At 33.0% G+C, this 25,153-nt stretch overlaps 1 protein-coding gene across 2 annotated transcripts in view; it reads left to right on the plus strand.

The window, feature by feature from the left end:
- Window positions 1-25,153, plus strand: part of LOC128985365 (fatty acyl-CoA reductase wat-like) — a 63,683-nt gene continuing 38,530 nt past the window's right edge. Inside the window, exons 1-2 of one of the 2 annotated variants that reach the window (XM_054404794.1) lie at window positions 1-947; window positions 1,809-1,846. The gene's annotated coding sequence lies outside the window, so the exon portion shown is untranslated. Of the gene's footprint in view, window positions 948-1,808; window positions 1,847-11,578; window positions 11,658-25,153 lie in introns of those variants that run through there. The other variant, XM_054404795.1, reaches the window with a different exon arrangement.

The following is a 25,153-nucleotide window of genomic DNA, read 5'->3' on the forward strand; positions in this document are numbered from 1 at the left end:
GTTTGTGGGTCTGATTGGTTAACTATCACCAAAATGGCATTACACACTTATGCTTTGTTGTCATCTGAAGCCATTTACTTTTGAATTTCATAATGGCCTAAGTATGGGAATTTCTAAATTTTAAACTACCGTACTCAACTCTTTGACTGCCAAGGACTATTAAATAATGAAAAGAATTAACTTTACATCAAGGCCACAAAAAGGATTTTTTTAAATTGGCCTTTCTTGCTCCTTCTCTTACAGAAAGTTGAACATCAGAGCTAACAACTAAAGCCAAATTTGAACCCTGGCTCGCTTCTGGATGAAGGGAGAGCGAAATGTCTGATTGGCCTGAATCAGCCATAACGCTTTATGTTATAACAACGGCAGTGACATAAGTTATCGGGTAGTTGCCGATTACTCCCAGTTTCTCCCACTGCTCCAGCACATGCTTTTTGTTTTCCTATGAGTAGTAGTATCAGTATGCAAGATGTTGGTTTTTGTCTTGTTTGGATCTGATACATATGGTCCATGGTGGTCAATGGGTTCAATCAATGTTAGAAACCATTAGAAACTGAAGTTTTACTAATTATTTTAACATACAAGGTGTCTAGGAGCCTCAACTGTTTTACTGTCAGCGATTATTAGATTGATTGAACAAGCATGGTGTCACATTAGTAAAAACATTTCACAACCACCGAGTAATACTAAAACTCATTGTGGTTTGACTGCCGGTGATAGGTGTGAAAGTTTGGGGAGTTTTTGTATTACTTCTGCCTTTATAGTGTTGTTCTAGTACCTGTCTCCATTGAATGAAGACGTCCACAGCATTTTGGAAGTCTTGGTCTTGATTTACTGCGTATCAAGGCTCTTTGACTGTCGCCTTGTTGATGGATTTCTTAAAATGCAATACCTGGAGGGTGAATCGTTAATCTGTCGATATTTTTGTAGGAAGTTTGAAGAACAAGGTATGTAAACTTTTGGTTGTGCCTATATGCTGGATTTTATGTAGTTTGGGGTATTTGTTCTGAATTGTGATACTTACACTTAAGGTAACAATCGATGGTTTTTTTCAGGAAATTTGATATTTATAAGAACTATTCAAAAACAATCTATTCATATTCTATTTTATGGTGGGATTTTTCTTTGTCTTATATAAAAATCTCGTCATTAGTCAATACACAGTCTGTGGTTTGAGAGAAAGGTTAAGTAAGTTATAACATTGTATTGCAACTAAAACAGGAGGATGAAACAATATTGTATGTAAATAATTGTTTAGGTAAAATGACAATTGTGTCCCGCTAATCTGATGATTATCGCTCAACTGGTTGGGAAAGAAGGATTGTTCAGTTACAAATATGTTTACAACACAATTTGGGGTTGGAATGTTTTTCCAATACAGATTTTGCACACTATTTGTGAGTCATCTGGCAAAAAATGCTGCAAATTGAATTTGTAGGCTTTTGTCTGAAAAAAGGGGCCAAGGGCGGTTGTTGAGGTTTTTGTATCTTTGTTTTAAGTGGTTGAAGCTTTAACTTGTCTGATGACTTAACAACTTGGGCTTTAGAGCATTGGATTCCAAGAACCAAATTTGAGTGTTTTATTTTTGTGGATGGATCAGGTATACCCAACAGTTTGCCTCTCTTGCTTCATAAGAAGTATTTAAAATACAGTACACACACACAAGTTTTGTTTTTTGTAAAATCAAACTCTTTTTAACGGTTTGAAATTTGTTTAACATTTGACTGAAGTACCTATAAATAAGATAAATATAAAATGAATCCTACCAACTACTGAAATAAAATGTTTTCATACTGTTCTTTTTATAGATGCTGATTGAAGGACAACATCTCTTGAAACCAGTTAAGTAAGTAGTGAATTAAAATACTGCTTTATGAGAAGTTTGAAATGAAATACTCTACTGTGCCAATTATTATTTTGTTTATGTAACAAAGAATCCACAAATTAACTTTTACCATGTCTAGAATACAGACCCGAGCTTATAAAATTTAGGAACAACACTACTGCAAGGAAATTATATTTCCTGGGGATCACAATTTCTGAATAAATTTTAAATATTTTATCTAATGATATGTCACCAGTCTTTATTAGCGAATTTCCCATATAGGGAATAAGCTATTACCGTAGTACTCATGGTTAGACCTGAACCCGGGAACGATTTACTTTTTCGTTCGTGGGGTCCCTAGAAGCCAAAAACACCATCCGTTCAAATTCATATATATATGAAGTAAAAATATTTACTTATATAATATCTTAATTTTACTTGGGTACCGGTACTAAGTTTTTCAATGTCTGATTTTCATTTATATATGTCCGTTAGCGCAATAACTCTAGCAAAGTTATCCGATGATGAAATTTGGTACAAACGTGTAAACCTACATTTATTCAAACAAGCTAGCGAACCAGCATGATCAGCCTATGGGAACGGGGGTTTATGGGGTAAAAATAGGGTTTTCCCATTTTTTACCCTAAAAACACAAAATTTCACAAATTATTTCCAAACCATTTTGTAGAGCTTAAAAAAACAAATAATTTAGTATATTGAACCGTTTTTATGCGCCTAATGGTTATAGAGAAAGTTAAAAAAAAAATTAAATTTAAAATTCCCATGCCATTTTTATGGAGGATAAGTCAACTTGTTAGAACTCGTGTGAAATAAAGAACTTTTACAAATGTTATATAATAAAGAACTGATTTAATGCTGATACATAACAAATATTTCAAACATTTCTCTATAACAAAATTGTTATGTTCTCTTTTCTAACTTTAAACCCTTACAACAACTCTTCTCTATTGTTTAAATCAATTAAAACATAAAACATCTGTTAATTAAAAACAAAGCCTAATAACAAATAATTATATTTGATGTTGATCAATCTTGAAACTGTACTATACAAAAATAACTCAATTTCCAACATCCTCCCCACCTTGGAATTTTGTTTTACATTATCAAAATTTCAAACAAAACTATTTACATATTTCTTTTAAGTTTACACGTCCATTTTCCTACAGTTTTTTATCTTCTTTCATCTTCTTGTTTCTGTAGGTGTTGATGAATTATCTTCTACTTCAATATATAAATCCTGTTTCCTTGACATGTCTTTTGTATTCATTTTCATGGGGTCGAGAAAGATTTTAATATATACAATCATTCTATGATACTCTTTCTTAAATCTTGATCTCTTCGACGATGTTTCCAAACTTTTCACAAGTTGTTTCCACATACCTCCCCACCATGGGGGGCTCAGAGGATCAAACTTCCAGGATATTTGATGGATTTCAAACTTCTGTTTCGTGGTTTTCCAATCCAACTGCTTTCTGAATTTCACTACATGAGATGGAATTAAATTTTCCAAATTTGTACCTAGAGCAAAACATTTGTTTAAAGAATTACTTCTTCTGAACTTTGTAGACACATCAAACACTGGCTTTATTTTTGTAGTTAAGCTACTATCTTTTGTCACTTGGCGATGCAGCAATTGATGAACCGTTGTCGACTCTGCTGGATCTGAAACATTTTTTCTAACACAGTCACTTAATATGTTGGGAATATTTAGTCGTTTGCTTGATGAAAAATTGACTTCATATCTGTTTTCAACGTTCACCGCTACATTTTCTTTAAAATGTTGAAACACTTCCGCATGAATGGAGTCTCTCTGTTTCACCCCAATAGGACCCTTCTTCTAATTGTCTGCCAGCTCCCTAGATCTCTGAATTCTGGTTTGCTCTGGCAAAATAAAGTTAGAAGAGACGTATTACGACTTCCATTGCGTGATTGTTTCCCCATCACGGTCCATCCAAGGTACGTTTCAATAGCAACTAAATCGTCGTCAATCCTCTGGATAGTTCCTGTATACAAATCCACTAATACATCTGCACCAATAAAAAAATTTTAACATCTGGTACATTTTCACCTACATCAGTTAAAATAATGTTATTTTCTTTCAAGATGTCAAAATACTCTTCATTCTTAAGCCTAGGTACATGGTTGCAAATCATTTCTTGATCTGTCACAGGAATAGAGATCTTGAAAGAGTTATTTACATTCTGAAGAGTCACTAGGTAATTTTTATGAGATTTTAAAACATTTTTATTAGCTCGCTTTATTGTCCGGTACAAATTTTATACTAACTTCCCGATGAGCTAGAGACTTGAAACTCGAAACATAATTTTACAAATGGAAGACAATGCAATATTATATCATTTATTTTTCATATTTCCCTTGGGCTACGCCCCATGGGCTTGTTTTTATTAATTCACTTTCTTGCAAATTTTGATACTTCCCGATGAGCTAGAGACTCAAAACTTGAAACATAGCTCACAAATGGATGACAATGCAATATTACATCATTTAATTTTCATATTTCCCTTGGGCTACGCCCCATGGGCTTGTTTTTATTAGCTCGCTTTCCTACAAATTTTGATATCAATTTTAAACAAAGTTCCCGATGAGCTAGAGACTTGAAATTTGAAACATAGCTCACAAATGGATGACAATGCAATATTATATCATTTAAATTTCATATTTCCCTTGGGCTACGCCCCATGGGCTTCCAAATTTTCCATGTTTACATTTTGAAAGAATTTAAACGTATCAATTAATTTAAGTCAACTGTAAATACTTAAATTTGACAGTTCGAAGAGCTACAAATTTGTTAATTATTCTTAACCGTTTTGTGGTTAAGAGGTACAGGTTATGCTCCCAAGAGATTCTTTATTCAAACAAACATTTCAAAATAAAGATAAACAATCTGATTGCAGATATAAAGATGTTTGTTAATAATGTCAATTGTTATTTATTTAGTCCTATTCTATAAAGTAAACAATAAATAAAATAGATTGATATATTTATAGTTAGTAGGTAGGCCATACATTCAATCTAATACATAATTATATGAAAAAGAAACTTATATAAATCTTAGATTTCCCACATGCCTCTGTCTTAATCTGATATAGATGCTTGAAATAGATTTAACATCCAACACATTAAAAACTAAAAAGTAGAAAATAATTTATAAATAAAAAATTTTTTTAAAACAAAACGTTTTTAAACACACTAAAAAGTAGAAAATCCTACTAATATTATAAATGAGAAAGTTTGGATGTATGGATGTATGGATGTATGTTTGTGACAAGTGAACGCGAAAAATACTGGTCAGATTGGGCTGAAATTTGGCATGATGATAGCTGACATTCCCGATTAACATATAGGCATATTCTTATTTCAAAAATCCTTTCGGGCTCCGCCCCAGTGGCTCTGGAGTTTCCCATGTTAACCTAATGAGAAATGGAATTATTGAATCTTAACAGCTGTTACAATTAAACAAGTTGGTTCTGTTCTATGATGTTCAATAGCATTAAAGTTACAAGGATTACCAACAGGGTGCAGCACTATTATTTCTTTTACATTTATGACAACAGCTAATTTGCAACCAAAAGGTGAGTGAGCGTAGCGAACGAGCTCCAACCTAAAGGTGAGTGAGCGTAGCGAACAAACTTCAACCAGGACGTGATTGAGCCATGCGAACGAGATAATCTTGAAAATTAAGAAGTTAAACGGGGCAAAGCCCGCGGGTTACAGCTAGTAATTTATAAATATGTGGAGAGTATAAATACTTGTAAGATTTAAAACGAAAAACGTGGGGTGTATGCAATTGATAATAATACCAATAAGTTCAATAGGTTCAATAAATTCAATAGGTTCGATAGGTAATAGGTTCAATAGGTGAAGGTAATTGTAAATTATATATTGCATGCACCCACGTTTTTCTTTTTAAATCTTACAAGCATTTATACTCTACGCATATTTATAAATTATTTTCTACTTTTTAGTGCGTTTAAAAACGTTTTGTTTTAAAAAAGTTTTTTATTTATAAATTATTTGGTTTAGATTTACTCTACCAAACAAACTATGATTAATGACTTCACTACCTGTTTCTTGTAGACCTAATTTAGTAACACAGTCCTTAGTAATGTAGGATCTTTGGGAACCAGGATCCAAAAGTGCTCTTCCTAAATATTCTTTACCTTTCTCATCTGCAACCTTAACTAATAGAGTCTGTAATAGAGTTTCTCCTGTACCATTTCCAAAATTACTGAGAACCTCTGACTTAGGCTTAGTTATATAGCTGCTGTAAGTCTGGTATGTCAACATCAATTTTAGATCTACTTTCATATAAGTCCCTACTCATGATCCCATAATGCCTTTTACCATAGAAGAGACATTTGACAAATATGTTGCACTTTTTTGCTGCGTGGCCTTGCTTCAAGCATACAAAGCAGCAATTTTTCTTTTTCAGATGCTCCTTTCTTCCATCTAATAGTCCAGGAAATAAAGCTAAAAATATCATCAAATTAGGAAATAATTAAAGCCAGATTTTTTTCCATTTTTACCTTCTATTAGGTATAAAAATCAAATACAGAAAGTTCCCCATTAATGGTGTGTGCGGATTTGCCAATCTACTGGTTAAATTAAAATAATTATAAAATGATTTTAAAAATCTGGATAAGAAATGTTTATTCTTTCTTACAAGTAGACTATTCAATAAAAAAGTCATAAAACAGGTTAATCATAAATTATTGCATGAATACTTCTAATACAGTATGTAAACCTAACATAGCACACACAGAATAAGTTCGCAATGTAGGCTAGTTCTTTACTTAATCTCTATTTTTTGCTTTTTTCACAGGAGGCCTCTGATAGTTCACATCATTATACAGTGTTTCACCGGAACCCTGACAAACTTCAGGAAATAGTTCCTGGGGTCAAAACTGAAAAATGTCCTATAAGCATAAAATGTCCTAAGCTCACTCGTTATCTAGTTATACGTAAAAATTGTTTTTTTAGGTTTTTAGTCGATCTGTAGAACATTTTTCCCTCTAGATTGAAAAATTGACAAGATATTTTGATAAAACTTGCATTGATAGAATATTAAATTTCAAAGAGATTTCATTACTATTTTGTGCAATCATGTTGGTTGTGACCATCAAACTTGTATTATATACTTCGATGGTTGTGACTGATAAGTTTAAAAATAAAATATTTTCAAAAAATCTTGATTAAAAATTATTTTTTGTTTTTGACAGCTCTTCATGTGGTACCATTCAAGCTTTTTGCTTGCAACTTTACAAAGAGTTGTAGAATTTAACGGAGAACAAGGAAATGTGAATTGATGTATATCTTTTATTGGGATAATTTTTGTCAAAATCTAAAATATTTTAAAATATCAAAAATTAATTAAATTAAACTAAATAAACAAAATTGTATATACGGTATTTAGCTTATTTTTTTAACACATCCTAATAAAAGTTGGTATATGGGTTTTCCTAGTTGAAAAGTATTGCATAATGGCCTAAAATTTCCTTCTTTTTAATTTTTAATGATAGAAAAAAGGCAATACCGGTACCCACTTTCCCATGTTAACCTTATGGAAAAAAAAAAAATACAATAGCTCACATATTTCTTAACACATCTTATTAAAACTTGGTATATCCCTTCTTTTAGTTGAGTAGTACATGATTATGGCCTAAAATCTCTTGTTTTGCATTTCTGTTGCACAAAGCCTGCTTACTACCATCCTTTAGGAAAAAATTAGTTTTTCCAACTTTTTGTTTGTCTAATGAACGTTTTAACCTAAAATAGATATAATATTTTTAAAAGAGTGTTTGTGATTAGATAGAATATTAAATTTTAATTAGATACCTTTACTTATTTGTGCAGAAATATTTACTGTGGTAAACAAATCTTTTGAAAACCAATACAGTACTTGATCCAAAAAAACTAGATAAAAATATGTTTTTATTTTAGTAGCCATTCATACTGTAACCTTTCTATCGTTGATCTAGCGGATATTTTAGGCCACAATCTTGTAGTACTCAACTAAAAAAAGGAACATACCAAGTTTTAATTAGATGTGTCAGAAATATGCGAGCTATCGTATTTAATTTTTTCCCCATAAGGTTAACTTAGGAAAGTGGGTATGCTTGTTTTCAATCATAAAACGAAAGAGAAGAAACTTTTAGGCCATTGTGCAATACTTACTTCTCAACTAGGAGAACCCATATACCAACATTTATGCCATTTTATTTATTTCGCTTAATTTAATTAGTTTTTATATTTTACAATATTTTAGATTTTGACCAAAATTATCCCGATAAAAGGTACCTATAGATAAATTCACATTTCCTTGTTCTCCGTTAAATTCTACAACTTTTGGTAAGGTTGCAAGCCAGAAGCGTGAATGTTACTACATGAAGAGCTGTCAAAAACAAAAAATAATTTTAAATCAAGATTTGTTTGAAAATATTTTATTTTTAATAGTCACAACCAAAATGTTTGCCCAAAATAGTAATGAAATCTCTTTGAAATTTAATTTTCTCTCTACCAATGCAAGTTTTATCAAAATATCTTGTCAATTTTTCAATATAGATGTAAAACAGATAAACTGAAAACCTAAAATAGCCTATTTTTACGTACAAATAGAAAACGAGTGAGTTTAGGACATATAGGAAGTTTTTTATTTTAGGTTTGATCCAAGGAACCATTTCCTGAAGTTTGTCAGGGTTCCCGTGAAACACCCTGTATATTAGCACATAAAGCCACCTACCAAGTTTGTTTAAAATGCATTCATAAACAAGAAATATATATATATATATATATATATATATATATAATATTTGTGTACTGTATAGCATATGAATTATTCTCCATGAGAAAAACATGGTAACTGAGTACAAAGGTTTGCCGCAACAAGGAATACAAAATATGAGTTTTTATGAAAATATTAATAGAACTCAACTAGGTGAAACAACATAAAAAGTTTTATTAATTTATATTCATAATTAAGGGAGACGTAGCCTTAAATTATTCTCCTTCAGAATAACATAGGGGCTGAGTATGCAGGTTTGCTGCTACAGAATTTGGAGAAAAAATTTAAAAAATTGCTATTTAGAGAAAAAATGTTTTTAGAGAAAATATCAATAGACCACAACGAGAAGAAGCCGTATACCAAGTTCCATCAGTATACGTTCACGAATAAGCGAGGTGTACAACTTTTCTATTCCTCCATAAGAATAACATTAGACAGCGTACTGTCTTTAGCACTTTCAATATCTCAGTAACCAATTTGCGTAGATAAATGATCAAAATACCAATCTGTGTAATTTTTAAAGCCGTATCCAATGGTAACAACTAAAATTTGAATCTTTCAAACTTTAAATGTTAGTTAATTAATGTCAATTAATGTTAGTTAATGTCAAACTTTAATGTTAAATTACTCGAAACCCCCATTTTTGGGGTACAAAATCCCCCCAAAACACCCCTTCGGATTAAGCGATCTGGCTGGTTTTCAAACTTTAAGTTTGATATGCTACATTAATGGTTTGTACTAAATTTCATCAGAATCAGACCATTTTTACGTGCGTAATAGCTAATTTCCTGTAGGAGAAATTTGCTATATGACGTTAGAACATTTGACGAAGTTTGTGAAATTCCCGTACACACAATATTTGAGGAACTCTTCATTTTTGATCATTAGACCAAAGTAAAGCCATCCATGAAAAAAAATCCAGACTTTAATTTTTCCCTAGTCAAAATCTATATTTCCTGGACTATAAAGTTAATTGTTGAAAATAGGAACAATCTTGAGCATTGTGCCCTCCTTTAGAACAATAAGTGCAGTTACTCACCAACCTTCTAGGACCCTCTGTACCAGTTGTCAATAGAGCTGCTACCATAGGTTAACTCTGACGAGTTTCATGTACAGTTGACATTTTCTTTTGGCCGCTGTATTTGCTGTTGTTGTCTCCTGGAGTGGTAGATTTAAAACTCGAACGAGCAAGCGCCAGCCTCTCTTCACTTTCCACCTCAGCCTTTAGAAAATCAAGAAGTTCTTTTAGAAAATTACAAGAAATTACTAGATCTGACGATGTAGAAGTTGAGGGTGTGTGTAGTAACCTACTTGAACGATGCCGCTCCCAGGCTCGTAATGTTTCTTCGGGCAAAGCAGATTCTACAAGAGGATACAGCATTGAAGCATACTTGTCTGAAGTGACTCCTTAAGTTTCAAGTGCCCAACTGTGTTTCTAATTTGTCATACAGTTGGCACAGTTTAGTATTAGGACCTAGCGTTACTTGTTGGTGCACCAAACTGAGCAGTTCCCTCACATATACTTCTATTAAAAAGTCATCCCCACCAAATCTTGCTTTTAATTGTTGTAGGGCCTTAACATAATTAGTTCCCGATGGTGGAAAACTTTCTACTAATTCCCTAGGGGACGATCCTGGTTTTAAAGATTGGATGAGGTATTGGAACTTACCTCAGGTTCTAGATCAGGATCATCGTGGACCTTTTTAAACTGCCCCCAAAACCCTATCCAATTTTTTACATCTCCATCAAACTGGCTTAATTGTAATTTAGGTAGACTTAAGCCCTTCTTAGATGCTAATTTAAGACTGTGAACGGTATCCTCAACTTCACTTCTTGACTGTTGACTTAGGCCAACCTGAATAATGAAATGGTCATACTTAGCTCTCATTGAAGATAACATGTCTCTGTAAGATTCTGTAGTATCAAACTCAGCTTCTAGGCCTAAGTCCTCTTCTTTTGTTGCAGGATCTCCAAACAAGGCTTCCTTGATGTCTTCATCTAGCTCAAAAAGCCTATCAGCTTTATCTTGCAGCTTGTTTAAATTACTTTTAATTATTACTTCATCTTAACTATCTTCATTCAGTAATTTGTCCATTTCATTTCTGCACTTTGTAAAAGTTCTTCTTAGTTGAGTCCTTTCAGTCTTTAATGACCTCAGCTTATCCATTGTAAGTAAAATATAAGCTTGGTCCTAATCTGAATTTTTACTATAAATGTCCGGTCACGGTCGCCACTATATTAGAACTTGTGTAAAACAAAGAACTTTTACAATATTATTATAATAAAGAACTGATTTAATGCTGATACATAACAAATATTTAAAACATTTCTTTATAACAAAATTGTTATGTTCTCTTTTCTAACTTTAAACCCTTACAAAAACTCTTCTCTATTGTTTAAATCAATTAAAACATAAAACGTCTGTTAATTAAAAACAAAGCCTAACAAATAATTATATTTGATGTTGATCAATCTTGAATCTGTATATAAAAATAACTCGATTTCCAACACAACTGTTGTAGTCTGCTTGTTTATGAACATATTTTGATCAAATTTATAAAATACATTCATTTCTTACTAAACTGCAATATTAACATTTTACAACAAAAAACTTTTTACCATCCCTGTTGCAGCAAACCTAAGTACTCGTTAAACTAATTTGATTTAAATAGGGAATAAATGTGATATTTTTAAGGAGACATTTTAGTGTAGATCCAATCAGATAAATGGAAATTCGCTAAGTCTGCAGTCTTGCTGCGGCGGGGTTTTTGAGTTCTTATAAAACAATCATTATTTTGACTAGTGTAACTATTCACATATATATGTATGTAGACTACTTGACCATTGTATAATGCACAATCACTTAACAAATTAGATGCAACATTCATATTGATGAGTTTGGTTCACTAGTTTTGTAACGTCATTGTCCTCCGGTTCTTTGACTTGTGTTGTGTGTCTGTGACTTACAATTATTAAAGAGACAATACCTACTTCTTTCTGAGTGCATCGGTAATTAATAATCACAACATTAGTGATTTATTAACCATTATTTGTGTAATTAAATTTGATATCCATCCATTGCGGTCATTTTAATTACAGTAGACTCCCTCTTACCCAGACTCCTCGGGACCGAGGCCAGTCCAGATAATGGTTTTTCCGGTAAAACCGACATCCCCAAAAACTGGTTAAAACGGACCGTTTAAATGCATACTGTATACAGTATCTGACTTAAATTTAGGAGAGCATTGTATTTAGACACATGATCACTGGTCTCAAATCTTTCCCTTGAGAACAAGTCATTTCAGTACCGCCCACTTGCTGCTGATCTAGTCCGGTTAAACCGATGTGGTGATAAAACTTTTCCGGTTAAAGTGATGTCATTCCAGCCGAGTGTAGTCCGGTTAAACCGATGTCCAGTTAAAAGGTGTCCGGATAAGAGGGAGTCTACTGTACATGCAATATGTGGCATTATGAAAGTACATTTCTTAGTTTTAAAAAAATTAACCTAGTTCTTCTATTTTCAAAACTATTACCGATAAAAAGTATGAGACATCATAAGATAAGTATTAGTAATAAAATTTTACTTATTATAAAAAATACCATTTGTAAAAACGATTAAATAAGTTTTAACCGATCATCATTTATAACGCGTTGTTAAAGTCAATATAACATGTTTTTTTGTCAAACTGAGACTATCAGATGTGTATTTTAGAGATAGACAGTATATTTTTTAACTGATTCCGTGATAAAATATCTTTGTGATTTCGTTATGCAGGTTTATCACACCCCCTTTGCTGTTTTCCATAAAAATGCCCCAATTAGATAAAGACCCTTAAATTAATTAAACATGATCCCTTGTAGGCCTAAATGTATCCTGAGTATACCCAGCCTTGCTAAATTATTTTATTCAGGAGGATGACACTTCTCGGTTTACTATATAATTAATATTTTTTCTCTTTTCAGAACATATATAATTTTGTAAGAGAATAATTGTAACAATATGAATAAATCATACAATCAAAAAATTCAATATCATAATAGTGGAAGAATATTAGAAAAATCGACCTAACAAATTCGGACTAAGTGGAAACTTTGCACAGTTGTTTAGTAAGCCTAAATAAATAAAATATCAAAAGTCCCGATAAATCCTGGCTGTGCTTCAGCCGCCATCTTGGATCTTGGTGGCCAATTTTCACTTTTTTGACAATATTTCACAAACTATTGGTATTAGAGAATTTTCGTAAATAAAAGTTAAGATCGTCTAAAAATACATCTTTTTTATATTACAAGGTTTGCTCTATCTCTAACAGTTATTGAGTAATAAAAGTTAGTATTAAATTTAAAACTCCCATGTTATTCTTATGGAGGAAAATAAAAATTTTGCAGTTTGCTTATTCATGGATATATTTTGATCAAACTTGGCAAGTTTATTTATTTTATACTAAGCTATTAATCTTACTAATATTATAAATGTGAAAGTTTGTGTGTTTGTTTGTTTGTTTGAAGTTCAATCATGCTTTAACTACTGGTCGGATTGGGCTGAAATTTGGTATGATGCTAGCTCACATTCCCGATTAACATATAGACGTATTCGTATCTCAAAAATCCTTTCGGGCTCCGCCCCAGTGGCTCTGGAGTTTCCCATGTTAACCTTATGAGTATTCATATTTAAAAGGGATTTTTTTGTCAGCTGTTTCAATTACTCAAGTTGTTCTATGATATTCAATATTATTCAAAGTTATAAGGTTCACCAACAGGGTGTAGCACTTATACATTTTTTTCATTTATGACAACATTGATAATTTGAAGCTGTGATGCACATGAGAACTGTTAAAGTATGATTGTTCACAGTTAAGATTATGTTTTTAATTTATAAAATGATGTTTTGATATTGTGCGAATACTCGATAATTTACTTAAATTTTTATTGTTTAGGTGTAGTGGTAGAACATTATGGCTATCGTATATGTGCTATACTATAGCTTCCGTAAATTAAAAGAACCAAATTTTCTCAAAACTGTGTCCTCTTCCATTGCAAACACAAAGCATTAGTATAACTGCAATAAGCATTTTATACTTATAAGCCAACCCCGTACGAAGGACGGGTAAAGTTATTTAAATAGGAAATATATCTTACATTTTTAGGATATATTTTTAGTAAAAATCCAGTCAGGCAAATGGATATTCATTTGTTAATCATATTAACAATCATTTTTTCTTATTAGTATTATGATTTAAAGCCCACTTACTATCTTGTCACTACTAAGTAACTACTCAAAACTTACATGGTACGTTATTACTCCCGGTATAATTATTTTGTCGGTAAATATTAGGAAATTAAACCTTAAAATCCGGACTAAATTGAAATTTTGCACAGTTAGCCTAGTTGGTGAAAATGGCAAAAGTCCCCACAAATTCCGGCTGTGCCTCAGCCGCATTTATTCCGGATTTTAAGGTTGAATTTCCTAATATTCACCGACAAAATAATTATACTCAAAAAAATTAAAAATATATAAGTAGGCCTACCATGTAAGTAGTTACATAGTAGTGAAAAGATAGTGAGTGGACTTTAAACTTTAATACTAATAAGGGAAAACTATTGTTAATATGTCAAAAAATAACTTTCCATTTGCCTGACTGGATCATTACTAAAATACTTCCTAAAAATGTAAGATAGATTCCCTATTTAAATACGGTAACTTTAAATTTAACGAGTACTAGGTTTACTGCTATGGAGAGAGTAATAAAGCGTGGATTGAAGTTAAATATCATTAGCTTAGTATGAAATGAATAAATTTGCCAAGTTTGATCAAATTATATCCATAAATAAGCAATATGCAACAATTTTATTTTCCTCTATAAGAATAACATGGGAATTTTAAATTTAATACTTACATTTATATATTTATCTCAATAACCGTTAGAGATAGAGCAAACCTTGTATTATAAAAAAAATGTATTTTTAGACGTTCTTTAACTTATGTATTTACGAAAATTCTCTAATACCAATAGTTTGTGAAATATTGTCAATAAAGTGAAAATTGGCCGCCATTTTCCGAGATGGCGGCTGAAGCACAGCCGGGATTTATGGGGACTTTTGATATTTTATTTATTTAGGCTTACTAAACAACTGTGCAAAGTTTCCACTTAGTCTGAATTTGTTAAGTCGAATGGCAGTTTTACCCCTAAAATTCTTGGACTATAAGAAAAGTTTTTATCCAGACAAATTTTCAGGCAAAAATTTCCCTTTTTTAAAAAGAAGAATCTCTTTAAATTGAGAAACAACTTGTACGAACACAGAACCTACTTAATGGAGTTATAATTAACAAATTAATGCTCCAACAATAAATGTGATTAATAATCTACTAGAGGACCATAGCAGCAATTAACCTTAAGCTTTAAATTGAACTAGTTAACAGCCCGTGCTTTGCCACGGGAATAATGTCAGCAATAAAAAATGTTGATGCATATTCCGTGGAGATCCAATAAATGAATAAGGCAATATTATTTGTTTTCCAACAGCATCGTCCTGAAGACCACTTCTTTTGTGCACAAAGTCAGCAATATTCAGATAAAGATCAGCACGTAGGCTGTTTTGATTGAAACAAATATAGTTTAAACGTGTGCCCTCAATCCTACAATACATGTCCACTGTCCATTGCAGGTAGAGTTTTTGTGATCTATGCAATAGGCTGAAATCTGGACGAATCGCAAGCTGATAGGATGCGTACTGCAGTAATGTAGTTTTTTTACGTTGATTTACACTACAACGGTCATGTTCTGTTTGGGGTTTCCATCCAAAGTCACCATATGGGAACAACAGAGGATAGGCCAATGGGTCTAAAGATGGCTCAATCACAGAAATTTTACGAAAACCATTAGATCTTGAATATACTCTTTAAGTTTCTCTCACCAGGGGGTGCACCATCTTCTGACCGGAATATAACAGCCACATCTGTTTGAACGGCATCGTTGTAGCTTGTAGCGTCTCCTGTCACACAGTTTGTCTTCCACTATATGCATAAGAATTTCAGAGTCATATTTACAACACATATCTGCCATAGTTCTAAATGAAGATATGAAGGGATTGATGGAATAAAGATATTCACTTAAATAATGCATCAGCAGTTGGTCGCATTTCACATTGGACCTTTGACCCATTCTGTGAGTAACAGCGGTGTTTACGTCGTATATATAGAGTTGGGCATACTTTGGTTCAATGTTAGAGGGTATTAACGGTCCAATCCGATGGTAAAAGGAGTCATGGATCTTAAAGTTATATATACCACCATTCATCTAAGTGATTGAAGTGGTTGATTCATCTAAGTGAGACTCAGAACTCACCATAGCAAAAGCTGAGTTGTATGATCTTATATTATTCAAATAGTTTCTTGATAGATTTTTTGTTTCTTTTACATTTGATGTAGTCCCGTTGATAAGATTCTCCATAAACTCCAAATGTTGATAAGGGGCTAATTTTACCTTCCCCTTGTGTCAACATAAGGAGAATGCATTTGTGTCCCTGTTAAGCCCCCCATACACTATCGAACATGCCACCCGACCTGACAACCTGACCTGACGACGGACCCATCATCCAACCTGACTTATGTCGGGTGTTTCCCACACACTATCGAGCATGTTACCCGACAAGTCAGGTGAAATATTAGTTCTGAGATGGATTTCGAGACGACTGTAGCTGTTTGGGGGGGATTTTTAGCGATGATTTTTAGAGATTTTTAGAGCCTACGGAACGAGGCTCTTAAATTTTCAATTTTATTTTTAACGAACTTTAAATCACACTCTGGATACAGTTCCTTGCACTTTTCCATCAGAATATCTTGCTCCTCTTTACGCACATGTTTATTGCAATAGATTTACTTTTGACATCACAAAACGCCTTCTGGTCTCTGTAGAATTAAATAAATTCTAACCAGAACTATTTATTACCATTAAATTACATTAGGGAAAATGGGACGGTTATCACACACAACTCGCTAAATACAAGTCAACTGGAAACTGTGGCTAGTCGGGCGAGCAGTTTGACGGTTTCCCACACACGGTCCAACCATCGATGTATAATAACTCCCATGCATAATAAACCAAACCGATGTATAATCGATGTATGTAGTAGAGTATTATACATCGATGGGTCCAACATGTCAGGCGGACGGCTCGAGTCGGGTGGTGCTATCGGACCGAGCATCCGACCTGACATATCCGTCGAGCATGTCGGGTCGGAACCCACACACTGTCCAATATGTTCGACAAGACGTTGGATCCCGACATGTCCGACCAACATGTTGGATAGTGTATGGGGGGCTTTAGTCTGTTCTGACTCGAAATTCAAAGATTTGCAGTAGTGACAAATCCAATTTAATGATCCCAATTCAAAAGAGTCGGTGTTTTTTTAGGAACTTCCAGGGCACATTTTACACTATCACTGCTCTTTACTTTTTTAGTTCGATGGTTTTCTACGCGGGTTTTTGTTCTGTTTGTCTCTTTACGCCCAGTTAATGACTTTTTACCTTTTCTTTTTCTTTGTGTACTTTTTTCATCCTGGGTATTATGAGAAAGTTTTATAACACTGTAAGTTAATGACCCGAGTCAACATTGCCACTAAACATCAAGTCACATACTTCTTTGCCAGAACCAATGTCATAAGTCACAGTTTCTTCAGCAACTTCCCTGTGTACTCGAAATAAATAGTTAGGGTATAGCTCACTGATACATTGTAGTTCCACGTATCCAGCGTACTCGCCATCTCGGGAAAGTAAAGTTTGGTATTGGTGACGGTCAAACACTGATGTTGAGTAAAGACTCATCGCCTACGATAAAATTTTTGTATTTTTCCCACTCTTTAACAATTGTCTGGACAACTTTCAAACGGATTTCCCTATGATTATTCTGGTGGCCGTATAGAATAAATGATATTGATCGAAACAAACAGTTTCCGTCCCCTACCATGGGTATAATTTCATGTTCCATACTCAAACATAAGCTCAATCAACACTTTCCTTCAGAAACACTTTCAGCAACACTTTCGCAGGAAAACTAACACATTATTCGAAAATACAAAATTGACACTAAAAAGTACAAATAATGTTCAAATACATTTACAAATAATACATCGTGGTATACAACTTTAACAAATACACTTTTCCTTGAAAACTCAATCAACACACTCCTTCAGAAACACTTTCAGCAACATTTTTGCAGGAAAACTAACACATTATTCGAAAATACAAAATTGACACTAAAAAATACAAATAATGTTCATATACATTTACAAATAATAGGGCCTACGTTGTGGTATACAACTTTAACAAATTCACTTTTCCTTGTTTGAAATCATGTGTACAGGAACTCCTAGATTAATAATTACATACTGAAAGTAAGGTTATAAAAATAATAACAAATCTAACAAACATTAAAAAGCTGACATATGATTTACAATTACAGTATTAAATAAGCTGTAAATTATATTCTTCAATAAGAATTGTATTGACTCAACCTTTGAAGGGCTGTAGGTCTTAACCCTTAGAAAAATCGTGAATTCTAATGAAGTTCAGCAAATCTATGTATCATCCCCTTTAATTTGACACATAGATCTTGTGGATCGGTCCAGTAATTACTGAGAAAACAGTGATACAACTGTGTATTAAATATATAGATCCTCAACAGCCATGGTACCTTTTTCCTAGCTCGAGGTATCTCATGGGGACCGATTCGTTTATAGAATTAAATATATAGATTTTCACTTGTTTTTTGAAGATCCACATCTAAAAAAAATAATGAAATCAAAATTTCAAAATACTTAAAAAATACTACATGTTGCCATAAAAGTATCCCTTTCAATGTTGTAGTAGAGCCCTACTCTCCTATAGTCCGTTCAAAAAACTCAGGCAGTTTCAGGGGAAGTTTTCTGGTTTCATCCTCTACTTTTTTCCTAGATGTATGTTATAGCTGATTGACAGTTATGAGCTTATCTGTCCAGCTGTTTTTAGCGAATTTCCCATATAGGGAATAAGCTATTACCGTAGTACTCATGGTAAGACCTGGACCCGGGACCGATTTTTTTTTCGTTTTGAGGTCCCTAGAGGCCAAAAATAGCATCCGTTCAAATTCATATATATATATATATATATATTTATATATATATATATTTATATATATATATATTTATATATATATATATTTATATATATATATATATATATGTATTTATATATATATGTGTCCGTTAGCGCGATAACTCGAGCAAAAATGATCCGATTTTGATGAAATTTGGTACAAACGTGTAAACCTACGTTTATTCGAACGAGTTCGCGAACCAGCATGATCGGACCATGGGAACGGGGGTTTATGGGGGCTTTTATGGGGTAAAAATGGGTTTTTCCCATTTTTGACCCAAAAAACTTAAATTTTTGCAATTTCTTTACAAACTATTTTGTAGAGCTTAAAAAAACAAATAATTTAGTATATTGAAGCGTTATAATGCGCCTAATGGTTGCGGAGAAAATTCAAAAAAATTGTAAATTTAAAATTCCCATGTTATTCTTATGGAGGATAAGTAAACTGTTGTAGTTTGCTTATTTATTAACATATTTTGCCCAAATTTGGAAAATGTTTTTATTTCTTACTAACCATTAACATTTTACATAAAAAAACACTTTAACCCTCCCTGTTGCAGCAAACCTAAGTATGTGTTAAACTGATTTGATTTAAATAGGGAATAAATGTGATATTTTTAAGGAGACATTTTAGTGTAAATCCAACCAGGCAAATGGAAATTCGCTTAGTCTGCAGGTTTGCTGCGGCGGGGGTATTTCAAAAGTAGGGTATGGTGGATGGGATGGAATTGTTTCCCCTACAACTGCCTACATTTTGTGATCACACCACCACAGGTCTGTCTCCACATCGTAATCCCAGTAAACTCCCCCTTATTTACTTAATGTTCCAACAATCCCGATGTTGGCGATGTTACCTCAAACCATTCCAACTCTCATGAAATGGGGCTCAGAATATAAGGCTTATGAAAAATAATCCTTTCTTAAATTGTAATTAGATAGAAATAACATTATTTATCAATTGCCTGCTTTACTGATCTCCCTTGTCTTGCGTCTCTTCAACTAACCCATTGTCGCCGACTTAACGAGCGTTACTCGTCTGGCCACTGCAGGCCCAAAATCCAACTAAATGAGCTTAGCTTGTTTTTTTAAATTTTTGTTTAACTTTTATGATGTTTATAATTAGGCTATCTTGCTTTTGGTTTTGCGTATTTAATAATTTATTTTTGGGAATAACAATGGTTGTGTTGCCATGGAAACCAGATATCACCCAAAATGAGCTGTTATAAGGTAAAACAAACAATTATTTTTCTTTGTTATTGTTATTACCTACTTATAAAAGTAAACAACTTGTTATTTTTCAATGTAGGGAATCAAATCAAATAAAATCAAATCATTCTTTATTTTGTAGTTTCATTAAGAATAATACAATGGTGTCAATAAAAATACAATAATATATTATATATACCTATAACAATTAGAGTAAATGTCTACAAATTTGTTAAAATTAATTGCTGACAGAGGGCACTGCAGGCAGCTCATTAATTCCTTCCCCAATTGGTTAAATTGGCTATCAGCTGATGTATCTAATAATTTTATCTGCTTGTTAAGTCACCCTTGCCTTTTTCAGAACAGTAATATTTTAGTGTGAAATTACATTTTTAGACTCTAAAAAAAAATTTATTTCTTAAAAAAATTATAATAAAAACAAACAAATTTGAGGAATATTTTATTACATTAATTCATGGAAATCTGGTTTTGCCAGGTTTTTAGGCAGTAGTCCATGTGTGAATTGTCTATGCAATGCATTGGCTGGTGAATGCATTGTGCACTGACCTGTATGAATAAAACATTACAGTGAAATTTCTCTAAATCCATGGATTAACAGAACTACTGAACCGAGTCTAGTCGAATATTTTACCCAAAGTTGTCCTTAATTGCATTTCATAAATGAACTTTGATGAAGGCAAAGGCTGATATTAAAATGTAACTCGGTATTCAACAATCAATTACATAGGTCCTTGATGGCAAGTAGCTGTTAAATAAAAAAGTGAATCCAATTTCCAATCATTAAATAAAAAAATAACATTTGAATTACTTAGACAAACATTATACTTTTGACTTTTTGAGATTATTTTTTTAAATTTACCCCCATGGACAACTTCTAATCCAACGATTTCTCATCGGCCTTCAATGTTCTCATGTCTTTGACCTCTTCATCTTTCCTCCTTTTCTTTTGGCCTCCAATGGGTTCCCCTTCTATCTGGGTTTCACTTCCATATTTGTCTTGCCATTGCTTTTACTCCCCTCCTTATAACCTTGCGATAATGTCTAGGGACGTAAATTGTTAGGGTGGTTGCCGGTTGGTAGGCCATAGGTAAGTGAGGGACTCAGTAAGTAATGCAACAGACTACAACAAAGTCAGCAATGTCTCAGTTCCGGTCTCGAGACCGCAGCTTGAAATGTATCAGTACAGTTCGATCTTCTCTTCCTATCCTCCTACTAAGGGTCTGCGGGTCAGACTTTTTTGGTTTGGGTCGGGTCGGGCCGATAATTTTGGTCCTCGGGTTTCGGGCCAAAATCGGGTCGGGCCAAAAATTATTAATTACCGGAGTTTTTTTCTTTTAACTCCTATCTGTGTTTATAATATTACTTGAAAATAAAATATGAAAAAAGATTGTATTTATGTATATTATTTCATGTTCATAACTTATTTACAGCTTAGGAGTTGCCTCAACTGCAAGAAAGAAGAAAATAATTTTTTTTATCAAGCCATTCTTTCCCATTTTCATAACTGTTGAAATATCTAAATAGCTATATTACGACAATTTTTTAATGGGACTTAGTATAAAAGGATCATAAACAAATCAATTAACCTTATAACAAGTTTAGGGCTTAAAGACTGCAAGGAAGAAGAAAATAAAAATTCTATGTTTCCACCATGCAATATGAATCATTCATTCCCTGCCTCCTAACCTCCTAAGTATAAAAACCTCACATATACAATAGCATTATTAGTAACATCGTCATAAATAAAGAATTATCTATTATTGGCATTAGTAGGCCTTCAGCTTTACATAGGAATTATTTTTTTATAGGGCCTAAAATAGTAATAGGCTAAGCGACATGACAAGTGGATAACTCATTGAAGAAAAGATATTGTGTAAACTAATTTACTATAAAACTCTAAAACAGTAAATAACACACATACATTGTTTATGGTAAGGTTATAGTAAAGACTGTAAAAATTGAATATCATGTCATACACAGTATTATAGACCTACGGTATTGCAAGAGATTAAAATCCTAAAACAACTGATTTTGATAGCTAATAAATGAAAAGAATTTAAATTAGGTAAATATCACAATTAATTAGGTACCCAAAAAGGAACTCTTAATATATAGAAAATTATATTAATTCAAGATAAAAGAAAGTTAAATGCTAATTTGGCAACATAAGCAGACAGCAGATACATAGTGCCCTAAATTAGCAACACAACTCAATGTTTTTAAACTGTAAGTCAATTTTTTTGAAACTGTAGGGTCTTTTTCTCGGAAGGAAGGGTAGTAGAATGTAAACAAAAACCATGAATCACTCTCACAGACAGGTCCGGCCCAGGGGACACTCAAGGTTATAGACCCTCCCCCTCCCCCTCCCTTCCACCACCCGGTTGTTCCAATTGCTGACAAAATGCAAGTAACGAAACAAGGAAGTAGAGACAAAAAGATATATTTCTTTATTCAAAAATATAAAACTGTTACAGATAATGTTCAAAGAAATTAATTCATGGTAGTTTGTGTCTTGTAAATATTGTATTGGATCTTAGAAATATATTTTTTGAAACTCAATCTAACTTAAGAAAAAAATAATTTTACTGATGAAAACTTTCATAAAATTATAAAATACTAGCTGTACCCGCGGGCTTTGCCCCGTTTAACTTCATATGTGAGCTCGTTCGCATGGCTCAATCACGTCCTGGTTGAATAGGTTGGAGCTCGTTCGCTGCGCTCACACGACCTGGTTGAAGTTCGTTCGCTACGCTCACTCACCTTTACGGTTGGAGCTCGTTCGCTGCGCTCACTTGCCTTCAGGTTAGCTCGTTCGCTACGCTACCTCGCCTCCGGGTTGAAGTTCGTTCGCTACGCTCACTCACCTTTTGGTTTCAAATTAGCTGTTGTCAAATATTAAAAAAAATAATAGCGCTGCACTCTGTTGGTAATCCCTGTAACTTTAATGCTATTGAAGATCATAGAACAGAACCAACTTGTTTGATTGAAACAGCTGTTATGATTCATTAATTCCATTTAAATATGAGTACTCATTAGGTTAACATGGGAAACTCCAGAGCCACTGGGGCGGAGCTTGAGAGTTCGATCAGAATAAAAACCACTTAGTTTTCCTATTTAATGCCTAAAGAATCAGTGTACCAAATTTCAGCCTCCTAGGTAAGTGGGAAGTGGGAGAATTAGTGATGAGTGAGTGAGTCAGTCAGTCAGTGAGGGCTTTGCCTTTTATATATATAGATTTTGGCCTAACCTCTTTGTAGACTTGCTGATACTTGATAGTTAAAAAAATGCAATGGTGACCATAGAATGCCGAACCAGACGATCAGAAGTGTTGTTTTGTTTTGTTACTGAATGACAAAAAGGACAATATAGGAAAATAAAAGAACAAGATACAGATCTGTACGTACACTCTTATCAGATATTTCTTTTGTTTATAATTTATTATGTAAAATACTAAAATATATTTTAAACTAGGAATGGAATAAACAATCTATACTTATTTAAGGGGAGTCCAAGGTCCTATCTTTAGTAATGTTAACTAAATGTCACTTTTCTCAGGAGTTAGATTAGGTAGGATAGTGAAACTTGGTATACTTTTATATTAACTAATTAACTAGACACAGACACATGATTTTTCATTTAAAATTAAAAATAACTATTTTCCTACAGTCACCCGAGAAAGTTGGCTTCCTTGTACTGTTTACAGTACAGAAAGCTGCTAATTGCTGCATATTTATACTTTGCCGTACGGTTTATACTTTGCCGTACGGTTTATACTTTGCCGCACATCAGGATTCCAACGAAACAACACAAAACAGCGCGGTTCTATTATGCACGTAATCCGTGTACGCTTGGAAATAGGTTGGCAACACTTAAAGATAATAATACTATGAGCAGCTGATTGACTATTATAACTACGATTTAACCTGTCATTTCGTGTTTATAGTTTCAGTATTTCTAAACTTTCTGGACTTTACTTTTAAACGTTTTTAAAACATTCCTACGATCTTAATAAACAAGAAAATACCTTTATAGCATTTTTTTAGGCGTGGAAACCACTTCAAATTACAAAAACATACGGAACTATATTCTCAAAACGCGGAGCATATTTCTTGCCGAGGAAAAATAGCGGAGTGATACGGACCGCGGGTACTACTTTCTCTAGGGCACCATTTGTGTTGCCAGCTGAACCTAAAACCGTGTTGTAGCCTATAGTGTTTGAAAGACTAATTATTTATATGCTTTATAGTGACTGTAGGAAAAATATAATGTGTAACACGAGTGAAAAAGGCCTTTGCTGCACTCGAGATCATTCCGCACTCGCCTGCGGCTCGTGCGTAAACATTGCTCTCGTGTGCAGCAAAGTGCCACTTTCACCACTAGTTACACAAATAACTATTTATGAGTTTTTATAATTTAACAAAAATTTGTTTCAAAAAATAAAATTTATTATTTTTTTTTACATGCTTCTACTAAAGATATGATGAATTCCTTATGTCTGTGTTTAGAATAAGTCACTAAGACTACATGGTAAAAATTTCACAGCTGTAAGTATTACCAGTCCTGAAAAAAATGACATTAAAGTTTAAAAAAGTAAAGTTGCGGAAATCGGCAAGAAAAGGCTCCAAGGGTCTACTAGTTTTACCTTTAAAACGTCACTGCAATGTTATGGAAAATATATTTTTTTATACATTTTTAGGTTAGTAATCAAAAATGTAATTATACCATTTTAAAAAAGAAATTCTGTGCTATAAAAAGAACATAAAAAGTAAAAATTGAAAAAATTAAAAATTTCGACTTGGACTCCCCTTAATACGCAAGCAGGTTTTTTGTGACAATTACTCCTCCGAAACTACTGAACCGATTGACATGTTTTTGGTGTCATTGGAAAGAGCGTAACGTGAAGTTGTGCAGGAAACTTTCTTTTTAGGGAAATAATTAGAGAGTGAGGCCCTAGGGCCCTTTAAGTTTTGTATTTCTCCACAAGATTAACATGGCAAACAAACATTGTTATGAAACTCCAGCTGTTGTCAGAAATTAAAAGTGAGAAAAAGAACACATATTAATTAAAAAATTGTGACAGAGAGGTTATGCATAAAATAAGGTAGTTAATGGTTATTTGGTGCTATTAAAATAAAGACTGAAATTTGTA

This window comes from Macrosteles quadrilineatus, unplaced genomic scaffold (assembly GCF_028750875.1).
Source record: "Macrosteles quadrilineatus isolate MER2022 unplaced genomic scaffold, UCM_ALF_1.0 Scaffold_2__2_contigs__length_208266976, whole genome shotgun sequence".
NCBI lineage: Eukaryota > Metazoa > Arthropoda > Insecta > Hemiptera > Cicadellidae > Macrosteles > Macrosteles quadrilineatus.